Source organism: Misgurnus anguillicaudatus, chromosome 17 (assembly GCF_027580225.2).
Source record: "Misgurnus anguillicaudatus chromosome 17, ASM2758022v2, whole genome shotgun sequence".
Classification (NCBI taxonomy): Eukaryota; Metazoa; Chordata; class Actinopteri; order Cypriniformes; family Cobitidae; genus Misgurnus; species Misgurnus anguillicaudatus.
In genome coordinates, this window is record NC_073353.2 from 1,009,072 (window position 1) to 1,015,876 (window position 6,805).

General features: G+C 36.3%; 1 long non-coding RNA gene across 4 annotated transcripts; it reads right to left on the minus strand.

The window, feature by feature from the left end:
- Positions 1–1,518: 1,518 nt before the first annotated feature.
- On the minus strand, positions 1,519–6,009 carry LOC129453322 (uncharacterized). 4 transcript variants are annotated; one of them, XR_012358214.1, is made up of 8 exons: positions 5,689–6,009; positions 4,904–5,123; positions 4,332–4,441; positions 2,514–2,736; positions 2,373–2,434; positions 2,180–2,280; positions 2,018–2,085; positions 1,519–1,920 (listed from the first exon to the last, which is right to left on the minus strand). It is a non-coding gene; the product is annotated as an uncharacterized lncRNA (long non-coding RNA). The 4 variants fall into 4 exon arrangements; XR_012358215.1 differs by lacking the exon at positions 4,332–4,441 and having other exon boundaries at positions 1,527–1,909; positions 5,689–5,954; XR_012358216.1 differs by lacking the exon at positions 4,332–4,441 and having other exon boundaries at positions 1,528–1,920; positions 4,904–4,978; positions 5,689–5,951.
- Between the last annotated feature and the right edge of the window lie 796 nt (positions 6,010–6,805).

Consider the following 6,805-nt stretch of genomic DNA (forward strand, 5'->3'; position numbering starts at 1 on the left):
ACTAAAATGTTATGTTATAAAGTAATTTAGTAAAAGACAATATAACTGAACCAACTAAAACATTTCAAGGCATTAAATAAACATAATAGTTTAAGTTTAAACCCCTGAAATCTTTTCTCATGGCAAGAAATGTAATTGCAATTAAACAGATGTCACACTACACTATTTAACAGGGGACCTAATGTATTTTATCTTGAAGAAACTCACTATTTTATACTATTTGGACAGAAATTAAAATGTGTATCTTAGAAATGAGCAGTTTAAGCACCAAATTTAGGCATGATCATGTTAGTGACTTCACAAAATGTCTTTGGTCCCCAGTTTGATGGTGAAGTGTGACATGTGTTTATCTGTTTTGACTTTTAGGAAACACACACTTCACACTTCACTATTTAACAGGGGACCTAATGTATTTTATCTTGAAGAAACTCACTATTTTATACTATTTGGACAGAAGTTAAAATGTGTAAAATGTGTATCTTAGAAATGAGCAGTTTAAGCACCAAATTTAGGCATGATCATGTTAGTGACTTCACAAAATGTCTTTGGTCCCCAGTTTGATGGTGAAGTGTGACATGTGTTTATCTGCTTTAACTTTTAGGAAACACACACTTCACACTTCACTATTTAACAGGGGACCTAATGTATTTTATCTTGAAGAAACTCACTATTTTATACTATTTGGACAGAAGTTAAAATGTGTATCTTAGAAATGAGCAGTTTAAGCACCAAATTTAGGCATGATCATGTTAGTGACTTCACAAAATGTCTTTGGTCCCCAGTTTGATGGTGAAGTGTGACATGTGTTTATCTGCTTTAACTTTTAGGAAATATTTTAAATTCTGAATAACTTTGAATGTACTGACAAAATTTACAATTACACTAAAACAACAGTTCTTACCATCAAAAAAGTTCTTCATAAAAGATTTTGCCGTTTAAAACTAAAAGTTGTACAAGTATTATTGCACTAAAATGTTATGTAATGTTATAAAGTCATTTAGTAAAAGACAATATAACTGAACCAACTAAAACATTTCAATGCATTAAATAAACATAATAGTTTAAGTTTAAACCCCTGAAATCTTTTCTCATGTAAAGAAATGTAGTTGCAATTAAACAGATGTCACACTTCACTATTTAACAGGGGACCTAATGTATTTTATATTGAATAAACTCACTATTTTATACTATTTGCACACAAGTTTAAATGTACGTATTAAAAATGAGCAGTTTCGGTAGCAACAACTTTTAAAACAGAAATAGCATCTGTCATTGGCTGATATATTTGTTGCGATTGGCCAGTCTGGGCAATTATAATACTATTTTGAATAAACCCCTCCCTTTTATTATTTAATAAAATTACGGTTTATATTAGATATATTATATGAGATATAACAAAAAATTTATGTGTCATGAAGGCTAATATTATAAAGACTATGTAACGTATACCATGGGCTAAGGGCATTAATAAAAAAATATTAGGGAAAGAAAACAGACATTTGGGAGAGACATGTTGATAAAATTTAAGAGTTTTATTAATAAAGCATAGGAAAAATAAATACACACAAAGTCAAAAAAAAAGCCAACGATTATGTTGTTGGGATCACATTTGGCATCAAATGTGTTCATTTTGCTGCCTTGGGGTCATAGGTAAGCGGTGGCATTCTGTTAGACAGCAATTCAGATTGCAGACTGTGATGCAACGCTGCATAGTTTGAACACACACAGTTGCAGCTGCAGCTTAGCACACAGATTGCGGAGCGCCTGACTGCAGAACGATGAAGGTCTCACAATCCACCCGACACTCCATCAACAGCATTGTATTCTTCATCTGAAATCATGTCAGTGGTGATTCCCCTTCAGAAGCCCACTTTGTCCACAGCTAGTACACTGGGTTTGACTCCAAGAGCTGAAACACAACTGTTGTATATAACAAGAATAATGAACATCATTACAGTTTATACTAATGAAACAGAAATAAAGAATTAGAACAGAAACTAATTCTAATCTATCTTACCCTCTTCCTCCTCTGGTCACTCCGTGATGTGGCCACACTGGCTAGCTCTGGTAATGTCTTGCAGGCCACTAGAAACAAGTGAGTGAGGTTTGTTAAAAGCAAAATACACACAAAACTATACAAAAATAGAAATAACAACAACCACAAATGAAAATTACTTACCAAATTAATTTTTATCAAGGCCTTCATTGTGCAACTCCAGGCTTGTAGCCAGTGCTCCCACTAAAAATGAGGTGTCCTTCCCATTATGTGGTGAGCTTAATCTATAGAAGCAAAATGTATTAAATTAAAACAAATGTGTTTATTTGCTTCGGAAACAACAGAATGCATTTTAGGCTTTATCTTTCATCCATACCTCTGCTCCTGGTGATAGTGCCTACAATTTGCCTCCGAGTTGTGTAGCCGACAGAGTGCTTTCTACAAAATACAAGTAAAAATACTTTATTAAAAAATGGATTCTGTCAAATTAAAGCATGGGTGGTTTGATTAAGCTTACCACAATTTTAGAAATGTGCAGCTGCCCTTCTCTCTTCAACTCCTCAGTCGAGCAGTTGTTTGACTCACATTGACAGTGCTTTACTTCTTGTGTTCTGCAAACAATCGCATCCTAATGATGAAAGCGAGCTCAGGCACGATTCAAGGAACCGTGCCTAATATGAGCGTGTTTTAGTAACTTTTCAACCTCCATCTCTGTGCACATAAAGGACTTCTTACAGCATCTAGAATAGTAGCAAACACATACAGTTAGAAAATGCATTAACATAAAATGCAAAAGTGAGGACATGAAGCACATAGTACAAAACACCAACAGTCCAAGAACAGAGACTTTTAACATTTAGTTCAAGACATGTGAAAATGTGTTTGTAAATTTCAGAGATCATTTTAAAAACATGCGGCCACTTTTAAGTCACATCAGATGTAGGGATGTCCCGATTCGATCACGTGATCGGAAATCGGGCCCTATGGATAATTTATAAGACATATTGCTGAATCAGTATGTTGTTTTCTTGTTAATTGAGTGTTTTTGGGTAGCCTATCTTATGCTTAGAATTAGTCAAGGAGGTTGATTCTTATAACTTCCTTCAAAGTTTGATCAATTGTGCATAATGACATGTGCAACAAATGCATATAGGGTGTCAGACCCATAGATTTGCATCATTTAAAGTTCAGGTTTTAAAGTTTGGGTCAACCTGTGGCACAGCTTTAAAATTGAAACTTATAAAATCCTACCAGAGGTCCAAAATGTCATTGAAACACACCAGTGCCTTTGCTGTAATCAGGATTACCCCTCGAACATGTTAGCCCTGCTAGGGCTGCTCAATTATGGGAAAAGTCATAATCATGATTATTTAACATGATTACTTACTGACTGTAAAAAAAAATGCACTTAGGCACACACGCGCGTGCAATCAAACAATTTAATGCATTTGTTTAGTGCTGTTGCAGAAGGCTACACGTGTCAAGCAGTGGTGCTCTCATGAGGTGCCTTTTTAAACACATTGGTCCAGCGGAACGCGATCATATTTTAAACATGAGGGATGTATTGCTACAACTCCTTGAAATGCACATTATAAGCAGGATTACTACCTAGTGACCTGACTTCGGACAGAACGCAGCTCTCTGCATGTCCACGAGTGAGAGAGGCGCCAATATGCAGCAGGTTATTTTAAACAAAAGGGATAGTTTGCCTCAGCTCGCATGAAACTAAACAAATACATAATGATTACTACTTTAGTTTATGTTTAGACTTCGGACAGATGCGAGAGCGCATGCATGTGAGACAGAGAGAAGCGCAGCTGCTTATGACGCGCTGGATTTATTTCAGGTGCTAGAAGGAGTCCAAGACGCGCGCATTAAGTCCATGTGCGTGCAAGAAGGAATCTCTCTAACAACATTCATTGCGTCACATCCACAAACCCTCATGCGGGGAAAGCATGCAATGTGCATGTTAATGTAAAACTATGATGATAATAATACATTCGCCAACTATCGTCATGACTATCACCATGAAAGCCTGCCATTGGCGATAGGTTTGAAGATCGTCGATACACGATACTATCGTCTATCGGCACAACCCTACTATATTCTCATTACTTTTTAACACATCTATAGTTATGCGCTGGCACAGAGTTAGGGTGTACTCACACTATCCAAACCAAACTGCGCTCGGGCGCGTTTAACCCCCAAAGCCTGGTTTGTCTGACTAGTGTGATCGCTCTGTGCCGCGCCCCGGCTGGGTTGCAGAGGTGGGCTGGAGCGCAGTTCACTTGGGCGCGTTTCAAAAGGTGAAGACGTCAGTTGCGCGACCACTCACCTTCATCTGCTTCCGTAAAAACCTTTTGATGCGCGCAGCCGGGTTACGTGAATGTCCGAGTGAGAGGGCTGTCTGTGAGAGGGCTGTCTGTAATCGCGCACCAAACGACTCTGAATAAAAAACACATACTTATCATTACGGTGGGTTCCAGTGTTAAGAGAGCACTTTACTTCAAAACAATCGCATCTTAATGACGAAAGCGCGCCCAGACTCGGATCGATAAAAGTACAGTGTGAGTGCGTGCATCTGGGGGAGTTGGGAGGGGTGACAATCGCGCTGGGGTATTGTTTGGTTTGGATAATGTGAGTGTGCCCTTAGACCCTTTTGAGTCCACATAGAAACAGCAACGTGTGCGGCATGACATAAGGAACATCCTGGATCTGTTTTTTTTTGCTCTTTTTTATGTATTATAGAAGTATCGGATCGGGACTCCGTACCGGCAGATACTCAAAATCAAATGACTCAGATTCGAGGGCAAAAAACCTGATCGGGACATCCCTAATTAGATGCATTCAATACTCCAAATCAAATTGCACAAAGATAAATAATAAACATAATATTCATAATCTTACTTTATTTTCTGTTGATGTCCTCACATCGCTGTCTCTGACTGGTTTGGTTTGTTGTTTTCCAAGTTGTAACAATATCTATCAAAGTCATATCAAATACACAGATTTGTTTACCGTTTAACCTGTTAGGTTGTTCAAATGAAATAAATTTAACTCGCATCATTCTTCACAAAGACTGCAGGAATGACATCCACTTCTAAAGCTGATAATGTGTACATGATTTCTGCAAACAAAACAAAAACATGAGGGTTTTTTTTACTTTAAGAAAGGTAAAATAAAGGGCAAACAATAAAGACAAACTGTATGACTCCTAGGAATTAAATAGGTTTTAAAAATCTTGTAAAATACCAAGCACTGTCCACTGAAGAAATCTTTATATAGAATAGTAAACAATCTTACATTTTATTAGTTGATCTGGAACGCGTCTTTTTGGTAACTTACATTAAAAAACAGGGTTTCAAGCGTTTTACTAAGAAACAATAGTAAAAACAGTCACTTTGCTATCAGTTATGATTTCCAAGAAATGCTGATTTGTTGTTTTAAAACCAAAACATCTTGTCTTGAGTTTGCTTCTTTGTGGGTTTAATTTATTTTTCAAAGATTCAAACATTTTACTCATTCTTTTAATAGTTCTTTGTCTCATGTAACGTTAACTTAGATCAATGCAAGCACGCACGTTTACCGACCGTTATAGATCATGGCAAATAAATACTAGCACTTCTAGCCTAAAACATCCTTTAAATCATTTGTATACGTTCAGATTTAAAAAGAAAAGTATCTTAACTTACCTTGCTTTATTATACAGCTCTTCACAATACAAACAAAAGGTCCCGCGTCGTTGGTTCAGCGTTTCAAATTCGCGCTTCCGGTTTCTCCAGCGAGCGTTGGGCGGGGCATTATGGGAAATGTAGTCCTTTTCACAAAGCGTCTCAAACGTTGTAGAAGTTTATAGACTACTGTGTCCAAGATGCATTGCAAGCTACGTCGTGTCATCGGGAAAGAAGATACGCTATAATAAATATTATGCTGCGTTCCAGGCAACGCGTAGTCCTACTCCAAGTTTTGAGTCTTGACTGAGTCGTGGTTTTGAAGTCGTGATTTGCGGGCTCAAAACCTGCCTGGAACGCAGCATTAGTATCATTAAGTAGTATTTTGTTGTTATTAACACAACTTAATGTAAAGTTGTGTCACTATTACAATAAACTGCTTAAAAACAAACACACATAAAAGGAGTAAAACTAAAACCCACTTTACACCCTTTTTGATTTACATTTGTTTTTATTTCATTATCCTCTTGTATGCTTGAGGTTTAGGTGAAACACTTTTACTGTGATGCTAGATTTAGAAACCTTTTGGAGTCTTATTTGAAATAATCATATTCTTGTTTCAAACATTTATATATTTCGTTATTATTTCGAATTGTAGTTCTGAGTGCTGGACAGGAAGTTTTTTGTATAGTTTTTCTTGAAATATTTTTGTGTGAAACTTTGTGTGCTGCCATTTTTGGCCAGAAGAGATTTTTTATCTCAATGTGATTATTCCTGATAAAATAAAGGATAAAAAACACTGCTGTGTAAAAACATTTTATTAAATCCCCATATCAAATCCTATCCGTCACTAGTTGTTGACATGTTTTAAAATGTTGCTACATTTTAGGTAACAAGTCAGTGATGAAGGATGAAATAAGGTTGGATTTCAACTCCCAACTCAGATATAAATAAAAAAAAACATAGGATGAAGAAATTTACTTTTATGCCTGCAAAACAACATTTAAGGTAAGACAAATCTCAATTTAAAATTTAGGCAACAATTTAAAAGTTTAAAATTAAAATAAGACATTTTCTTTACATTGGGGTAATTTGCCCACTCTCGATCGGTGACACTTAAGGGGTAAATTCCCCTTAA